Source organism: Eschrichtius robustus, chromosome 17, assembly GCF_028021215.1.
Source record: "Eschrichtius robustus isolate mEscRob2 chromosome 17, mEscRob2.pri, whole genome shotgun sequence".
Lineage (NCBI taxonomy): Eukaryota > Metazoa > Chordata > Mammalia > Artiodactyla > Eschrichtiidae > Eschrichtius > Eschrichtius robustus.
Window position 1 is genome coordinate 53,090,169 of NC_090840.1, and position 20,811 is coordinate 53,110,979.

Sequence of the window (20,811 nt, forward strand, 5' to 3'; positions counted from 1 at the left end):
TTTGCATTTGTACAGTATCTTTCTCAGACATCATGTAGAATTCATCTCTGCAGCTAAATAGGATTTTGCTGAACATTCAGAAATGCTAGCAGTGTTAGTGCCAAACAAATGGAAAAAAATGTAGTCCTGATAAACAGAATAAAATGTATTTCATATAACATACTTTGAAATATTAAAGAATTTTCTTAATTTTGTTTCCAATGACTATTATTCCTTGAACAAGGTTTTCTTATACTTTTTTTTCTCTATTTAACATTCTGTTACAGCTTAAAAAGAAAATTATCATGTACTGTATGAAAAAGGTTGTAAATATTAACTTTTCCACATTTTTTAACTTTGTATACAAAAACTTTGTGTGACCTTTTCAGTAATAAAATTTTCTCTGTATATGAGATTGTATTCTGTGGTTATGCACAGTGGTTCTGGCCCAGGAAGTGGTATAATTTTTCAGATCAGTGGCTCCATGACTAATAAGCCAGTAGCTTCTTTTTAACTAGAGAAGGAGAAGACAGTCAGGACATGTGTTATTTTCTCTTTGTCACAGTTTCTTCCCAAAATATAATTATAGAGCTATATTTGTCATAACTTTTTTTTTTTTTTTTACTATTTTTTATTTTATTTATTTATTTTTTTGGCTGTCTTGGGTCTTCGTTTCTGTGTGAGGGCTTTCTCTAGTTGTGGCAAGCGGGGGCCACTCTTCATCGCGTTGCGCGGGCCTCTCACTATCGCGGCCTCTCCCCTTGCGGAGCACAGGCTCCAGATGCGCAGGCTCAGTAGTTGTGGCACACGGACCTAATTGCTCCGTGGCATGTGGGATCTTCCCAGACCAGGGCTCGAACCCGTGTCCCCTGCATTGGCAGGCAGATTCTCAACCACTGCGCCGCCAGGGAAGCCCCCTGTCATGACTTTTTTAAGCCAGTTTTAGACCTGGGTTATGGGGTAAAGCAAAGGGAACCCAGGACCCTGCTTTCACTCCTGACAGTGGGAAATAAAACAAGATCATCCTGAAAACATTAGAAAAACCTAATAAGATCATGTGAAATTGCCAGGTTAAGATCTGGGAGAAGAGAAATTCATACTGCCAAGCCCAACATTTGGTGCTTCTTTTGCCTAGGGAGCATTTGATGATTTGGAAAAGCTGGCTGAGACATTAACAGTGCTATTAACAGCCTCAAAGTCTGGAGGACAAGGAGAAGGGAGTCCGAATTTTGACCTCAAAGGGATACATCTAGGAGTAAGATGAACTATATGGAAAGCAGCCCTGCCTTGTTATCTGGGTGGACTAGAAAAATCTCTAACCCTCAGGCACCAGGCAGAAACAAATGAAAATCTTCTCTGGGGGAAGAAAATGTCATTTTACATACACTGTGAATACTTTTTCAAATGTAATGTCCATCATATAATCAAACATAGGTATGCAAAAAGACAATACATGAACAAGAATTGGCACAAGCATCAGACAAGAGAAAAAGATCCAGAGATACTCCTAAATTACCAGGCATAGGTTCATTAAACTCATATAACTTAAAAAGATAGCAAAGAAAACAATGAGATACTGCTACACACCTATTAGAATGGTTAAAATCCAAGAAATTGACAACATCAATTTCTGCTGAGGTTACAGAGCAACAGGAATGCACATTCGTTGCTGATGGAAATGCAAAATGGTATAGTCACTTGAAAAACAGTTGGGCGTTTTCTCACACAACTAAATAAGGTCTTACCATATGATCCAGCAATCACACTCCTAGGTGTTTATCCAACTGATTTATAAAGATATGCCACCCTTGAGGTGCAGTATAAGAACCTCCACTCCTTCAGTCTGGACAGCACATAGTGACTTCCTCCCAAAGAATACAGTATGGGAACAGGGTGGGGGAAGAGTATTTGTTACAGTAGAGAAACTTGACAAACACTACCTCCACCAGGTAAAGGTCAATATCAACAGTAGTAAGTCATGTTGAGAGTATGTACCCTTCACACTGTGTGCTGAAAATGGCACTTGACCTCTGTGATCTTCCTCCCCAAAATCTATAACTTCACTCTAGTCATGACTTGTCCAGTCGCATAAATCTAGGCAGATGGACATTTTACAAAATACTCCTCAAAACCAGTACTCCTCAAAACTATCAAGATCATCAAAGTCTGAGAAACGGTGACAGCCAAGAAGAGCCTAAGGAGACATGATGTAAATGTAACGTGGTATCCTAGAAAAGAAAAAGTACATTAGATAAAAACTAACAAAATCTGAGTAAAGCATGGGCTTTAGTTTCGTCATTCAATTCAGTGGAATATTCTTGAATTATGTATGTGATAAGTTCCTCCCTTCTGCTTGCTCTTTGTCTCTGGAATTCCTTTTCATCAGCTGGATGGATGCTCCAATTTTCTTATCTTTCCTCTCCTTTTGTTCATCTCTGAATTTTTGTTCTCCTTCTAAGAAAATATCTCAAACTTTTCTAAATTTCTATTGAATTTTTATTTTGGCTACCATTTTTTAACTTCACAGAGCATTTTATCTCCTCTTTTTAAGTAGCATCTTCCTGTTTTTATGACTCTTTTATATATATTGAAAGATATATAATTTACTTTTTAAAGGTCATAGAAAATATATTAATGTTTAATTTTTATTTTGTAACAAATGACTTTATTAAAGTCCCTTAGTCCCTAATAATTTTGTAGTTGATTTTTCCTGGACTTTCTAGGTGGGTGATCTTTTCATATCAAATAATGATAATTTCATTTCTCACCTGTTGAAGCCAGTGATCATTAATAGTGGTAGCAGCAGGCATTCTTGTTTATTTTAATGAAAATGCCTGTAGTACTCCATCATTAAGAATGATGTTGGCAAAAAAAAAAAAAAGAATGATGTTGGCATTTGATATAAGGTAGATATTTTTAACAAGTTAATAAAGAATCCTGTTCCATTTGACAATTTTTTTAAATTAGCAGTAGGTGTTGAATTTTATCAAATGCATTTTTGTTATCAGTATTAGTCAAGGGGGCTAACTGCTCTAGCAAACCTCAAAATTTTAGTAGCTTAAGAAACTGTTACCACTCACACGACAGATGCAGATGTCCTTGAGGTAGCCTTCCAAGTGATTATTCAAGGACCCATCTCTTCCATCTTGTGACGCTGCCAACCCTTTCGGGCTTCAGATTCTTCTGCAGGATTGTCTGCACCCAGCCAGCAGGTGGAGGCAGAGAGACAAAGAGTAACCGACTGCACACACACAAAAATATGGGTGGAGCGGGGAACTGGCTCACATCATTTTCAGCTAACATTCCATTTGACAGAACTCAGGCACGGATCCATACCCAAGTGCAAGGGAGGTTGAGAAATGTGGTCTAGGTGTGTGCCTGGGAGGGCGAAGAAACAGGCTTAATGAGCAACTGGATAGCAATGTTTCAATCTACAAATGTGACGTAGTCAGTACTTTTCCTAGTATGTATAATGTCATCCTTTCATGCTTTGAATAACTGTAATTGATCATGGTTTATCATTTAATATGCTGCTGGATTTGATTTGTTAGTGACTTGTTTAGGATAAAAATTTTCATCTATAGCCACCTATATTCCAAATGATGTCTCAGCCATGGGCATAATTTTTGTAATCAGTAAGCTTGAATTTTTTTAAGTATTCATTTTTAATAACAAACTTCAAAACCATCATCTAATCCAAAAGAAAAGGGCAGTTTCTCTTTTTCGTGGGACGAGAGTCTTTGATGCAAAAAGAGCCTGCTATTTCAGAGCTGGTGACATTAATTTTTATAAGAATTTACGTAGCATTTTTTAACCAAGAACGTTTTAACCTAAATTACATAATGTTTACATTTACAATGACAAGGTTGGCATGAGCAATGTGCAGCTGAACTCAACAGCAGTAAAGATGTGATAAAGCAGCATTTCACTGCTTTTTATGACAGTCAGCCACAAATCCTCAACAGAACTTTATGGAATGCCATCTTTCAAAAAAACTCAGTACCTCGTTGGGATCCATCACTGCTGGGCTATTCGTGGTACTGAAGGAACCTGGCCCTAGACTCTCCTTGAAAAACTGGCCCGAAAACAGCTTGTAACTGCCACCCATCATCAAAATCACAGTTTTAGTGTTTCCTTACTTCTCAGAACTATACCACTGGTGAGAGTTTCCAGTTACTACTGCTGGAAAGTTTTAACACTGCCAAGGCAGTTAAACACTGGTACTCTCAGGAAATGAAAGATATAATATTTTAATAACCACAGGAGCCCTGCTGTTACTTTGCTGCATGGAAAGCATAATCTTTAATACCTCGCTGCTCACACCGCAGGTCAAAGACTTAAAATTCCAGATGCTAAAGGTTTTAACAGTGGCCACTGGGATTTATCATGTGCAGAAGAATCACACTTTCATTAACTCACAATAGCAGTGAATCAACAAAGAGAAAAGAGAAGAAAAGATTAAAAGGCTAATCCAAAAGTATCAAAAGACATTGGGACCCAGAACTAAACAGTAATGAAAGTGACATAGTAAAGTTTGTTGTGAACATAACTGGAGGAGTGGAAACCAAAGGAAGCAGTATGAAAGAAGGGTGATAAAAGAAAAAGAAGGCGGAACTGGAAGTTGTAAACACTAGTTAGAAATGAAAACAAATGAAAAGATGATTGCTAGTTGAACACATTTTAGCAGGCAAATTGGAGGGTTTTATTTTCCATCCCAAGAAGAAAAAAAGGGAAAACCAGGAAAATGTTCTAAGTAGGTTTTCTAATTCTCCACCACAAAAGGAGGGGGTGAGAGGGGGTTAAGCTACTTAAGTTTTCATAGAAACATCTTAGAGAAATTTTTTCCAATAAACTATCTTCCAAATGCATGCCATAGTTCATTTTCATTTACAGTGGTCCTATTTTAAATAATTCCTACTTATTTGGTTTCACTTATACTGGGGTTTTTAAAAATTAATTAATTAATTAATTATATTTATTTTTGGCTGCATTGGGTCTTTGTTGCTGTGCACGGGCTTTCTCTAGTTGCGGCGAGTGGGGCTACTCTTTGTTGCGGTGCATGTGCTTCTCATTGTGGTGGCTTCTCTTGTTGTGGAACATGGGCTCTAGGCACGCAGGCTTCAGTATTTGTGGCACGCGGGCTCTGTAGTTGTGGCTCGTGGGCTCTAGAGCTCAGGCTCAGTAGTTGTGGCATACAGGCTTAGTTGCTCTGTGGCATGTGGGATCCTCCCGGATCAGGGATTGAACCCGTGTCCCCTGCGTTGGCAGGTGGATTCTTAACCACTGCGCCACCAGGGAAGTCCCTATACTGGGTTTTAACATACCTAAGTGCAAAGCGTTTATTAAACCCTACGTTTAATACCTATGTTTATAAATACACTATTACATACTATTACATTTAGGATATGTTGAGAAAAGAGGTATGAAATCAACAGAGATTAAGAAAAACTGTTTCCTAAACTCAAAAGGAAATAAAATATCTTAATATCTTCTCCATTTTATCTTCCAGAGTGCGAACCAAAGCAAAACTGTCTAGTTGTGAGTTTATTTCCTTGGGGGCCTATTCTAGGAGCTAATTAGTTTCACGGTCAGGAAATATATGCATCTGAATATATAGACTCCAGACTTTATCTGGGCAAAGTCACCAGCAAAGTACAAGCTCCCTAGCGGTTTCAGTCCTTCTGAATGGCCAGTCCAGTGCCCCCATGAAAACTTTCACAAAACAGGAACCTCCGGAGCCTGTAAACCAAGCTGACCACTGGCAAAACCCCTTGCTGGCATTTTCAGCCTCTTAGCTGCCAACCCTGTTAGTTCAGAGTCCAAGTGAAGAAGAATAACACACTGTGTTTCTAGAGCTGACCTTGTTGGCAGGCTGTGTGCAAATAAAAAGTACAGTAGAACACAACAGGAGGACTGTGTTTCCTCAACTGACAGTCATCACTGCCTCTTTGTCACTGTTCTGAGACTCCAGGTTGGGCCTTCCAGGCTGGCCCTGCAGACACTGGGAGATCCAAAGGTTTTCTTTATGAAAGCAAAGACGAAGAGAGGGGCGTGCAGCACATCCAAAACCGGGGTGTTACCGACCAGGGTTCTCAGAGTCCTTAATCAATAGAAATTGCTAAGAGGCCAGACGAGGAATTCAGGCAAGGCTTTTCTGGGACTCACGCTGCCGTATGAGCGAGGGAAGACAGGTAACAGGTGCCCTTGCTTGCTCCCCGAGGCGGGGTGAGCTGGTCCCTTAAATGGGGTGAGGGTAGGAGTGGATTGGTGGGTCAGGCCAGAGGGGCGGCTTAGGTGGTCTGCCTGCCCCCGGGGGGTGCCGTGTGCAGGGATCATGGGCAGCCCCTGCTTTTGCTCCTGGCACCTCGGAAGTAGCAGTTGGGTTTTGGTCTTTTTGTACCTTACTGTTCATAATTTGCCCCAACTGTGCAGGCATGCAATTATTTTCAGTCCCTTATAGCAGGGCTCCCCAACCCCCGGGCCGTGGACCGGTACCGGTCCGCTGCCTGTTAGGAACCAGGCCGCACAGCAGGAGGTGAGCGATGGGCGAGTGAGTGAAGCTTCATCTGCTGCTCCCCATCGCTCGCATTACCGCCTGAACCATCCCCCCCACCCCCATGGAAAAATTGTCTTCCACAAAACTAGTCCCTGGTGCCAAAATTGTTGGGGCCCCCTGCCTTCTAGTTTCTTTGTATTCCGTGGCTCAAAGAGACGTTTCTCCAAGTGCAAGCACTTCAGCAAAGGGTCCCAGGTCTTAGCCTGTCTCAGGGGCAGGGTGCCTTGGGGACTTCGGAGGCAGGGCAGAGTCTGGCTACCCTGGACACCCTGAAGAGACCAAAGACAGTATAAGATCCTGTCCCTTCCATTCAGCAAGCATAGAGCTTGACGGAAGGGGCTGACTTCACACATGCAAGAGGTAAGAACATCTAAAGAATTAGCATGAAATCTAAAGGCACTGACATGGAAGCCTTCCAAAATATTGCTCAGCACAAAAAAGCAAGTGGCAAAACTATACTTACAGGGTAACAGCACGTATGTGAACAACCCCCGTGCCACAGAATAATGCTGAATGCTTTCTCTAGTTACATAAGCAGGGACTCTGGAAAATGTGGTAACGTGGGTTATCTCTGTGGAGGGGACCAGCATCGTAGGTGATGATCAAAGCAGACTTTAGCCTGATCTGTAATGTTTAAATTTTTATAAGGAAGATCTATTAATATATCACATGGTATAATTAAGAATTAATTTTTTAATAGAAGATCTACTAAGCACATGTCTAGCTAATGGTGACACAGTGGGTCCACCCACATCTGGCTGCAAGGGTTCTTGCATCACTGATGTGCACACCTACAGGCCAGGGAGGGGCGGCAGCCCACACCAATGAGATCTGGAAAGGCCATCAGCTCATCCAGTTCAAGCTCCCTTTGCTTCCTCCCTCCTGTGCTTCTCTCTGTCCCTGAAACAAGCTTTTGTTGGCAATCAGCATATGGGCTTTGAGAATGTCCCTTCCCCAGACTCTACTCCCATCCCCACAAATAAAGCTTAGGCCTGCTGACTTGATCCAGCACTGAGAGACAGAGGACAAGAGGACCAGCCCCACAGAGTGTGATACGGGGGGACACGAGGAAAGGAGGAGAGGCTGCAGTAGGCTGAATTCAGCTGAACAACCACAATGGCAAATACTTTATATCCACCACCCCTCCACCCTCCCACCCCCCTACACACAGACCACCACCACCTCAAGCGCTCCAGCAGTGGGTAATTCAACATACAATTTGTTTCTGTGTTCATGAATTTCAGGTTGAGAAGCTGGTCAAAAGTGAATGCCAGAGTCTGGGATCTGAAAGTCAGGGAGAGTCTAAGGCGTTTGTGGCTTTCTGAAGAAGGCAGACCCCTGCTTTTCTCTAGCGACTCCCCCCATGTATTCACCCACCCCTTAGAGCCCTGCAGTTGGCCCAGGCTCCTGAGTCCTGGGCTGAGGGATTGGGGCCCACGGATCTGAGAAAGAAGTTGGCTGTTTATGGCTGGCTCTGTCCTAGCAGCCTGGCTAGGTCCTCCTGGGACCACCTAGTTTTGATCAACCGTTCCCAGCTGGCTCAGTAGTTCCAAATTCAGGCTGGACTGTGAAGGGAATAATTTTCTTGTCTGTACCTTCCTGCTGCCTCAACTGCTAAGGGATTAGGTCTTGATTTTAGCAGTTGACATGGTCTTTTCCCTCCAGACCAGGTGAGTCAACTTCTCCTCTTAACATGTTTGCCAGGAGCAAAAATAACCTTCTTAACCACCTGACACTTAAACCAAAGATTCACTAAATGTGCCAATAGGAGTACTATATGCATCAGCCAAAGACAAGGCCCAGCTGTGGGCCATGAGAGCCTCCCGCTGCTGGGTCTGCCATTCAGCTCCAGAAACAAGCCAAGAAGAAAAGGTAAGTTATGTTTTGGCAAGATTACGCACACACTGTAAACCTGAACTCAGGGACTCCCAGTAGCTATTTTGTTTGTATGTTTTGGTTCAGTTTTATGGTTTCTGCAAAACTAGAGGCTGGTGTCCAAGTTGGATTGTGTTCCTCCCAAGAGGCAGGTGCTACAGTCCCTCCTTGGCATTTCCAGGCGGTGGAGGTGAGGTCCCAAAGGCAGCCATTGTGCGGACCCCAGGCTGCAGGCAAACTCCTCCTGGAATGGCACTCCAGATACACCAAGGAGTTAACATCGTGTGTCTCACACAAAGAACAGGGGTCCATGACAGTAATACAACTTTGTTTTTTCTAATATTTTGCTAAGACACTTATTCCATATCACTTTGGAATTGGAAACAGGATCATTTCCTGGTTGTAAAAGCCTATTCATGAAGGAAAGCAAAGGGTGCTCTTGGCATTCCAGTTTAAAATGGATAAGTATTAAATGTGGGGGGTGTTTGGGGGGTGATGGGAGTGGGTGTAAGCTTGGGAACCTCTAAGAAAACCCCACATCAAGCCTCCATCATGCACACTCAGGCAAATGAGTCTGTGCTGGAAGCTCCAGTTTTCCCTTGGGTGACCTGTTCTGAGGTGTAAACTTTGGAGGTTCAGGAGGCAAGGAGCACAAGCGAGCCCACGTGGCTCTCACAGTAAGCGACATCCTCCAGTAGGTGTTTAATGTTAACAAAAGTAGGATTTTTATCTTCATCTGTCTGACTTCTGTATCAATCTCTCAGTTGCTTTCAGACGGAGGTATCATTTATTAGAGACCTCCGAAGACAAAAATTTAGCCTGCAGTCTTGAAAATTAAGGAGGTAAAATTAAACGAGGAACCACTCAGACAAGCCATAGAGATTTTGGTAAATCAAATGGAAGAAGACAGGTTTTGCTTTCTGGAACAGCTGGATATCCACATGCAAAAAAAAAAAAAAAAAAAAAAAAGAGCCTAGACATAGAACTTACACCCTTCACAAAAATGAAAGTGGATCATAGACCTAAACGTAAAACACAAAAATGTTATTGAAGATAACATAGGAGAAAACCTAGATGACCCTGGGTTTGGAGATGTCTTAGATATAACACTAAAGGCATGATCCGTGAAAGAAATAACTGATAAGCTGGATTTCATTAAAATTAAAAATTTCTGCCCCATGAAAGACAGTCAAGAGAATTAGAAGACAAGCCACAGACTAGGAGAAAATATTTGCAAAAGATACATCTGATAAAAGACTGTTATCCAAAATATACAAAGAACCCTTAAAACTCAAAATAAAAGAACAAACAACCCAATTTACAAAATGGGCAAAAGACCTTAATAGACACGTCACCAAAGAAGATACACAGATGGGAAATAATCCATCGGATTCCATCAAGAGCAAAGGGGTCTAGGGATGTGAGTGACTGAACGTGTCCTGCCTCCCCACCTACCCCATGCAGCCAGATAAGTTGTAAAAAGGAAAGGAGCTGGGCGGGGGGTGGAACGCCAGAGACCTGAACTGGTTCCTAATTTTCAGACTGGAAACTTTGAAGGTTTCAGAGAAGCAAATCTCCAAAAGGGCACTGCTTAGGCAGAAAAGAGTTCTAAGTGGCTAAGTGAGGGAACTAGGCAGGGAGAGAGCAGAAGTAGCTACCTCCCCCCACGTTCCCCTCGGCTTTCATGCCTCGTGGAAGGGATCTAGAAATGTCCAAGTGCTCCCAGTAATAACAACAAATAATATTAACTCTCCTGGATGCTAGCAATATAATGAGGAACAAGAGACAAGCCCCTGCTTTCATGGGGCTCATATCCCAAGGGGTGTCAGACTATAAGCAAGTAACTGAATAAACCATCAAGGTAAATTCAGACAGGGATAAGCTTTATACTAGAATATTATTCAATGATATTAATTGATGCATCATTTATAACAGAAACTTAAGTGTCTACAAATATACAACTGGTTATATAATTCATTCCATTGAATGGAATACTGTGAAAATATTATAAAGAACAAGGAGGGGACTTCCCTGGTGGCACAGTGGTTAAGAATCCGCCTGCCAATGCAGGGGACATGGGTTCGAGCCCTGGTCCGGGAAGATCCCACATGCCGCAGAGCAACTAAGCCCGTGCGCCTCAACTACTGAGCCTGCGCTCTGGAGCCTGCGAGCCACAACTACTGAGCCCACGAGCCACAACTACTGAGCCCACGTGCCACAACTACTGAAGCCTGCACGCCTAGAGCCCCTGCTCCGCAACAAGCGAAGCCACTGCAATGAGAAGCCCACGCACCGCAATGAACAGTAGCCCCCGCTCGCAGCAACTAGAGAAAGCCCGGGCGAAGCAATGAAGACCCAACACAGTTTGTTAAAAACAAACAAACAAACAAAAACTATGTTCAGTAATATCCTTTAAAAAAAAAAAAGAACAAGGAGGAACTCTCAATATTCATAGGGAAAGAAGTCCAGGAAGTATCACTGGTGAAAAAAAAAAGCAGGTTATAGAAAATCTGTTCCAGCGTGGGTGTATTTTCCACACCACCAAGCAGTTAATTCAATTCTGACACCGGCTGTTTGGAGACGGAAACAGGTTAAGGCTTCAGTCCCGGAATTCCCCGGCAGACCGGTGGTTAGGACTCCAAGCTTCCACTGCCGGGGGTCCGGGTTCGATCCCTGGTCAGGGAACTAAGATATCCCACAAGCTGTGTGGTGTGGTGTGGCCAAAAAGAAAGAAAGAAAGAAAGAAAATTATTGCTCACCAGATAAATATTCCTTTTTTTTTTTTCAATTTAGTAAAAGACACAATATGCTTGTTTCTACATGCATGAAAATTTCCTACGTGATGTAAATTTTCATTCATTCCATGTTTAATATTAATGTATAAAATACGTAGTTGATTTTACTTCCTACTGTAACTTGGTTTGGAACTTGACTTTAATGAGTGATCTGTATCTCCGGATAGAGATCTTAGAAATAGTTGACATGTTTTAGTCCTATACTGAATTCTAAGTTAAATATTTCAAGATGGCTTTGATCAGCCAAGCTGGACGGCTGGTATGCAGACATGAGCAAATCACTAAGAAAAACAGTTAAAACCCTGACTTTGGATATTCAGCTTGGAGACCGGCATATCTGTTGAATGTATTAACAGTGACTCATGACCACATGAGTTAAATATACTAAGGAATTAAATGTTTAGCTCATAGTTCTGGATGTGCTGAGGTCTAGGATTACTGTCACACCAACAGAAAATTGGAATTGAAATAGATATACTGGACTTGACTCCTAACTTCAAGGCCAAGAGTTTGCTAATAATGTACCCTGCTGAGTTGAGACAGGAGGGGAAACTCCCTGTCTCCCTCTGCCTTCTGTTTTCCAGGACTCTGTCAGGCAGGAGGGGAAAAATTCCATTGCAGCAGCCCATGGTATAACTTGGATTCTTGCTCCTGATGCAAAGTCCAAAAATCCCAGAACAAAAGGAGCCCTGGTGACAAGTTATAAGGAGAGGGAAATCTGTACTTTCTCACCTTCTTAGGGAATCCCCAGGAGTTCCCTGGGACTTGCATCTGGTCCCCCTCCACCAGTGGAAGCAGCTCACTGGCACACTGTCGTCTGCTCTCAGCACATTCCTGGCCGCGGGGGTCATCCCTCTGCAGTGGGAACACCCCAGAGCTCCAGCCCCTGGGGCCACATCCTGCTCTCTGGAAAGGAGCTGATGGCACTCACTCATCCTAAACTGTAAATGATGATGGGGTATAATCTCTGATAAATGGATAAACAAACCATGGAATTTTGCTCAGTGATAAGAAGAAACAAACTACTGATTTTGTAATGATAGATGGATCTCAGAAATATCTGGCTGAGCAAAGGCAGCCAGAGCCATGAGTACACAAAGGGTACATAGTCTGAAGGGGGTGAGTATGAGGCTAGGCCTGCTGAGGGGTCAAGGGTTGTACTACAGGCATTTCTAGCATCTCCCCGTAGAATGTGCGGGGATGTGTCCTCTACTCAGGCTTCATCCAAAGTTCCGAGGAAAAGGGAACAGTCATCTTTAGCATCCTGTTATACATACCTGTGTCCTCAACCAGAAGCTGTTGGTTACCAACTCAACATTCATTCCCCCATCTGTTTTCATTACCAACTACCCCAATTTACTCACGTAGCAATTCTATTCTACGTGGAGAGTCTTCTTGATTTGCTGAAGTCTATGGTGGTGATCACCTTTCCCTAGTTAAGGCCTATTTTAGGGTTGCGTATGTGACCCCCTTCTGGCCAATGAGATGTAAAAGGGCTGGGGGCTGCTGGGAAAGATTCTCTTCCTCCTAAAAAGGAGACATCATGAGAGATGGTCCTTTTCTTCTCTTGACATTGTTGCATGCAGCAGGGACACTTGGACTGGCTCTCTCCCCAGGGTGGGTGATGACGTGAGGACAAAGCCAAAACCCTAAGAGTAGCAGAACAGAAAAATGGAGAAAATCTGAATCCTTGATGATGTGTTCAGTCACATGGAACAGGCTTCCCTCTGAACTTCATGTTAATAGAGAAAAGAAATTTCCTTATTGTTTACGCCACACAATTTTCTGTTACCTGCTGCTGAAAGCATCTTAACTGATATAAGAATCAGCTCCTTGGGGGTGATACATAGCCCCCAACACAAAGTGTCTATCACACAAATGATGCTCAATAAATGTTTATTGAAATATTATAAGAAGGTATATATCAGACCTCTGATGATCTCAACTAGAGTTACATCATTCCACCCAATACGACTGAATTTGAGCTTGTTTATACTGCAAAATGAGTTGCAAAGTAAGAGGACATGGTAGGGTTTATGCGGAGTGAGCACATCCGGGGATCACTGATGGTCAGGAGTCAGCAGGGAAGGCAGCAGTAACCAGCTGGCTGAGGAAATGTGGTTTATGCCTTCAGGGACTTCAACCTTCAGTATGAAATCCTTGAAAATTCTGCTATAAACATGGGGGAATGATGGCAGAGCAGAATAATAACTAGTAAGCTGAAAGCTTTTCTCAATCTGAGGTCGGGTGAGAAAAAATGAAACAGATACAGAGCCTTTAGATGTCAGGTTTAAAGCTTTTGGCTATGCCCTGAGTTCCTGTACTCTTTTGTACATACTTAGAGAAATGCCACTCCATACAGATCTGCTTTGCACATTCAAAGTGATTTTTGCAAAGGGGGAAATGGCAATTCTAGGAAGACTTTGTTCAAAAAATGATCCAGAGCCATAAATTCATGGGGACCTTATTCAACACGATACTATTCTACACAATCATACCCAATTTAAAAACAAAACAAAACAACAGGCTTTTTTTTAGAGCAGTTTTAAGTTCACGGCAAAGTTGAACAGAAGGTATAGAGGTTTCCCATATACCGCTTGCCCAACGCATGCATAGGCTTTCCCATGATCACCATCACTCACCAGATTGGTACATCTGTTACAACCGAAGAACCTACATGGTCACACCATTGTCGCCCAAAATCCACACTTTATATTAGGGTTCACTCTTGGTGTTGTATATTCTATGGGTTTTGACAAATAAATAATGTCATGTGTCCATCATTATAGTATCATACAGAATAATTTCACTGCCCACCATATCCTCTGTGCCCTGCCTATTCATCCTTCCCTCCTCCTCTGACCCTGCCACTCCTGGAAACCACTGATCTTTTTACTTTTTCCATAGTTTTGCCTTTTCTAGAATGTCATTTACTTGGAATCACGTACTGAAGAGCATCTTGGCTGCTTCTAAGGTTTGGAAATTATGAATAAAGCTGCTATAAATATCTATGTGCAGGTTTTTGTGTGGACGTAAGTTTTCAACTCATTTAAACTCATGTAAACACAAAAGAGCATAATTGCTGGCTCATATGGTAAGAATATGTTTAGTTTTGTAAGAAACAACCACATTGTCTTCCAAAGTGACTGTACTATTTTGCATTCCCATCAGCAATGAATGAGAGTTCCTGTTGCTCCACATCCCCATCAACATTCGGTGTTGTCAGTGTTCTGGATTTTGACCATTCTAATAGGTATGTAGTGGTACCTTACTGTTGTTTTAACTTGCAATTCTCTGATGACATATGATGTGAACATCTCTTCATACACTCATTTGTTATCTATAAATCTTCTTTGGTGAGGTATCTGCTCAGGTCTTTTGCCCATTTTTTAATACGGGTATTTGTTTTCTCATTGTTGAGCCAAATTTTTAACTTTATTTTGGTGACAGATTTCAAAAGAGATTGATCCTCATCCCATCTATTTTGGCTACTCTGGAATCATAGGAAGGCAAGGCTAGAATTTCAGTTCAATATAATGCACATTATTTAACATCTATTATGTGTCCCCGCACATTGCTTTAAGTATTGTCAAAGATACAAAGACATGTCAGATACAATCCCTGCCATTTTGGCAATCTTTGGGGGAACCAAAAATATGGCTATAAAAAAATTAGACAACACTGAAGGACATAAAAGGTTAATTGCCAGATGTGTGTTATCCCCTCTAAGTACTTACCATGAAACTTTTTGATCTAATTAAAACTCAAAGTTTCTATCTACATACATTTAAAAGATATTTTATGAAAGGTGGTGATCAATTAGGCAGGTGTTTTACTGAGAATTATTAATTTATAAACTTATAAATAGCATAGACATATCATTTTTACTGATGCACTGAACTACAGCAAGCAGAGTAGAAGAAGGAATGGAGCAATCATCTTATACCTCTTTCAAACAGATAAATTGGTGGAGAACGCTGTAAATGGAGAAAACATCACAAGGACTCATACTTTCTTCTTTGGTGTGGAAATAACGACCACATCAGTGGAAAAAAAGACTAGTGTGGGAACAACCAACCAGTGAGCTAAAGTACAATAGTGATTATTATAATAGAGGCATGATAGCAATCATTAATAGTAATTTGGAAACCAATGCCTAATAACTGAGTTTCTACCAATGGACCAATCCTTCAGGAACGTGGAGACTGTAATGAGCCTAGGAAAGAAAATGAGCATCAGGAGAGAGCCTAAGTTTCATATGAGGCATTATCAAGAGACAGTAAACTGCCCATGGAAGAATGACTGACCAGAAAACCTTCGCTTGTCAGTGACATTTCCCAGACTTACACAGGCTCTTTGGAAAGTGGGGCCCCCCAGATGATCACCCCAGAAGGAAAAGGCACATTCCTTTGAGATTAGAATTACGGTGGAGGGGGGAAGCAAACATTCCAGACAAGACACTGAGTAAGCAGAAAAATGTGTGCAAGCTTCTTGGACTCTGCATAAAACACTCATAAAAATGGATCTTCTCAGGAACATTCCATTGCAACCACACTGAGATGGTGCTATTCCCCTAAAATTAGAGCTCGTTCTCTGATTAGCCTTTGTATACTAGGAAAAGTACCAGTACAAGAAGAGAGCAGGTATCATGGGTTAATATCTATGAATGGAACTTGGTGATACATCCTTTGAACTTAAGGGTTTACTTCCTCTGGTGCTTTGCCCTAAGCCTGTCACCCAGGAATCTCCCATCTCCAAAAGATATCCAGAACTGAAATGACTGATGGTTGGTTGGATAAATAAACCAAGGACTTTCCTGAGGTTGACAGGAAGGGGGAAATGGCAAGATTATCACTATGAGGGTTTCATTTTATCTTATCTTGTGGCAGATACACTCAGGTGCCTACCCAATAGTCAAACCGGCTATGCCTGCCACTCGCCCTTCTTCCTTGCTAATAGAACCCAAATGTTGTTCATTGTCCTCCGAGAAGCCATGTTCTTCAGGGGAGGCACAGTCTCTTTTTAGCCCCACAGAGCTAATGTCTCTTGCCAAAGAGATTTGTTTTAGGCAACAAGCATGTGAGACAATCCTGGCCAGTGAGACTGGAAGGAAATCTACAGGGAGGAGTCAGGAAAGAATGCTCTTTCCCTTGAAAGGGAACACACAACAGGGTCATTTCATGTTTCTGCCTCTGGAAGAATGCTAATCTATATTTAGTTATTCAATTAATAAATCTGTATTGCCCAGCATGTGTCCTGAAATCCAAAGTCTATCTGTCCTTGAACTGGAAAGGAATGGCTTTTAAAATGTAGGTGAGTTTCAAAACCACAGTCTAATAAAGTCCTATACTTTAAAAATAGAGTGGAAAGGTAAAGGAAATAGCAGACCAGAAGAAGTAAGGGCTGGGTCTCTAGCTAGACAGTTCTGAAAGCCTAGTTTGGTGGAGAGGTTGGGGGGCAGGGGGATGCTTTGTCCACATGCCTATTTCCGGAATGTAGTCTTGGTCTTCCAGAATCAACTGAAATTGCCCTATGCGAACCATCCCCAAATAGGAGGGCTCACAGAGGTACCACTGCATGTACTTTTTTTTTTTTTTTTCCACACTATGAGGCTTGTGGGATCTTAGTTCCTGACCAGCGACTGAACCCGGGCCCTCACTAGTGAAAGCTGGGAGTCCCATCCACTGGACCACCAGGGAATTCCCCCACTGCACGTTCTGACAGCACCTCTGCTCCTGCCTACCCACAGCCAGGGCACGGGGATGTCTGTTGCAACGCAAGCAACATCCTCAATGATCACTTCCACTCTTCGCACTTCCTGGAATGTAGCCGTGACTCTCAGAGAAGTTTACACCACCCTATTAGTACAATAGACCAAGGCTCTTCTCTCCCTTTTGTGACAGCCCTTCAGATTTTTGCATCTTGTCTCCTCTTAAGCCACCACGCTCTGATTTTTTCAACTGTTCCTTCTTTGAGATGCTTTCTAAACCCCCTTACACTCATGCTCACTCTACTTAGAAACATTCCTGTGCTGTATTTGCCAATGTTCCTCTTAAACATGTTGCCTAGAAGAGAATACAGTACTCCAGCAAGTTCTTCACCATGCGAGACAGTGTATGTCTGTCAATGGATTTGTTTCTTATAGTGGTTATAATGCCACTAAGATTACCTTTGCTTATAGTAGCCACATCATCCTGGCCTTGATAATTGTGAAATATGGAGCCATATAATTACAATCAGAGCAGAAATTCAGGACTTTGTCTACGTGCATGAATATGGGCTGGGGAGGCAAGGGGACTGGGAGATAGCCCAAGAATCTAACATTCCAAACACAACCTTGACATGTCATCAGACACTTAATAAAGGATTACCAAGAAGCAGAAGCTCCTGGAGACATATCTAGCAGATGTTGAGAATGTGACCTGGCTCTCAGAAGAATTCTACCTAAACGAAAGTGGTAGAAAGGACTAGGACACGAGTACAAATTTCCTGTGATGCTCAAGGGAACGATCACTTAAAAATTAAGGTCCATGCCAAAGACTCCAGTTACCTAATGAAGAGATTTCGCAGTGAAACCCTGAGGAGGTCAAGCTCCAGGGTATTTCTTATCACCCCTGGTATGGGAGTAACACACAACTAGTGGCAGCATCTAATCGGTGAATTTAAGATCCAAAAGAAATTTGTATATGAATGGGGTTAGTAGACTTTTATATCTGTTTGATGAATAAGTGAGACTTTTTATTCTCTCTCAGTATTCAGTGTCAGATGACTTTCCTCTGTATAACAATTCTTTGGTTTTCACTTAGCAAGTGGCTAATTCCGCCCTGCTCCCCTCACCCCCAGATCTATCCTCCCTGATCTTTTTCTCAGAAACTGCTGCAAAGCTGATCTTTCCCATCTGGCTTTAGTGCAGACAGCTTGAGCTATCTCTTCCAGCTTTGGGTCATCTATAAATTTCAAACATGCTTTCCACAGAATCCATAAATAAATGGGGGGGCAGTGTCCATAAAAGTAGGAATCATTAATCTAGCCAAGAGTTAGAAGGAAAAGTGGTAAGAGGATGTTTCTGATCACACTGATAATTCTGTAATTCTGATGATTCTGATAATACTGCCAAAGTATTATTAATGTTGCCAAAGGGTTATTTTCAAATCATGGTAAGGAACATGGGAAGGGAGTTTGCCTAGACTTAAATTCAACACAGTGGGTAGCAAGTCCTATGACCACTAACTTTTATGCCATAATTGACAATGAATTATTCCATTAACTTTTTTAAAAATTAATTAATTAATTTATTTATTAATTTATTTATTTATTTTTGGCTGCGTTGGGTCTGTTGCTGCGCACCGGCTTTCTCTAGTTGCAGCGAGCGGGGGCTACTCTGTGTTGTGGTGTGCGGGCTTCTCATTGCGGTGGCTTCTCTTGTTGCGGAGCACGGGCTCTAGAGCGCAGGCTCAGTAGTTTTGGCGCACGGGATTAGTTGTTCCGTGGCATGTGGGATCTTCCCGGACCAGCGTTTGAACCCGTGTCCCCTGCACTGGCAGGTGGATTCTTAACAATTGCACCACCACGGAAGTCCCCTATTCCATTAACTTTTGTTTTTTCTTTGGACCATTTACCCATTTCGTGTTTTGTATCCAAACCTCTTGATCTCTTTCTCTCACCTGTCATCAGTCAATTCCCATTTTGTCACTGTTTAGCATCCGCTATTGGACAGATTTGGGAGATGTAAAACTGCATTCAGCTTGCTTTGTCATTTAATAAAAACTCTGATAGGTGAGGGAGGAGATTAATATTACTGGCTTATTTCAATTTCCATTGCAATGGTCTGACTTTATATCAACAAAGCAATCATATCAGGGGAGCTGGAGAAAAAAAATAACCAGAAACCACGTTTTAGCTGATGGGGTTGGATATCTGTGGAGGGGGACAGGAGACCTGGATGTATTTTGTAAACCTAAATGTTTTAAGATGTAATTCCAAATATCCTGCTTACTTTGGCTTTCTTTTGTCATAAAACAGACAGTGCTTTGTGCCTGGAAAGAGACACAGGCTGCAAAGACTCATCTGAACTGCCCAGAAACGTCTTTAATCTTGACCATTTTCAAACACAGATCTCCTTGGTGAAGAATTTTCTAAGGAATTCTTACAATGCAGAGTCTGTTCAGAGGACGCTGATTTCAAAACCTCTGTACACAGGGCATAATGAAGAGGGAAAGAAAGTGCACAGCTTCGGGTAACTTAAGAAAAAGGAAGAAGATTTGACAGGAAATGCAAGACTACCCAAGTAGAAAGCATGTAGCACGCTATGACTCAGAATAAACGAAATGTAACTCGAAGTGTAACTCTTCTGGTCTAACACAGACCAGGGCTTGCCCTCAAGCACTGCAAATGATGCCAGCTTCCAGCTGTATACATATGCACAAGTAAAACAGGGTGCATGTAGAATGTACTTGCCACGATCCTGGGCAAGGGACTCTTACTCATCTTTCATCAATGATTTCAGTTCTATAATTTTCCATCATATTTTATTCTTTTAGAACTATAAAAATTCCAATCACTCATGAGCTGGTAAGGGAAATGTATATTTAATGTCTATCAGTGCAGGATGTGGGTACCAATTTGAACAGTCTGGTAATCTAGGGATTTAGGAATGCAGATGAAGCCACTACATTGTTGGATTTTATTGCTGACTGTGTGTGCACGTGTGAACTTGAGCCAGTGGAGGGAGGAATTCAGCCCCCCGTTTCAGGACTTATCAGTGCTGTTTGCCCTCAGTACCGTTCTTTGTGCTTCTCCTGCCCTGCTCTTTATACCAGGAGGCTGACCTCTGCAGCCTGTTTCCAGGCTTCTGTCTGTTTCCCAGGCTCTTATCATTAATACCACTACTTTTCCTTTCTTCTCCCTCCCTCCCTCCCTCCCTTCCTTTCTCTTCCTCTAGCTGGGTTTGGTCTATCAGAAATTGGAGGGTGGCAAAAGGGGAGAAGCCAGAGTACTGATCATCTTCCCTCTCTGGTAGTGGCTTCACCTCTTCCTTGGCTCCAGCTTCCAATGGACAGGCCCAGTATGATCCCAGCTTTGACTGGTCACCTATGTCTCTCCAGCTTAGGAGTGGTAGCAGCTTATAGCTATGACCAATCTGGGGTTGCTTCACTGTCCCCTGTTGAGCTTCTAGCATTTGTGGTCAACTTCCTACATTAAATTCCTTCTGTTTTAAATACCCAGAGTGGTTTCTGTGTCCTAATTGGATCCTGAATGATACAATTGTTTTGTAGGTTAAGCGTCATCTATTAAATCAAGGCTTCCTTTAATTTTATACAGAATCCCCTACTTTTATAATAAAAATAATAATAGCTAATGTATATTGAGCACTTTATTTTTTAATTTAATTTTATTTTTTTAAAGTGAGTTTTTTTTGTTTGTTTTATTTTATTTATTTATTTATTTATGGCTGTGTTGGGTCTTTGTTTCTGCGCGAGGGCTTTCTCTAGTTGCGGTGAGCGGGGGCCACTCTTCATCGCAGTGCGCGGGCCTCTCATTGTCGCGGCCTCTCTTGTTGCAGAGCACAGGCTCCAGACGCGCAGGCTCAGTAGTTGTGGCTCACGA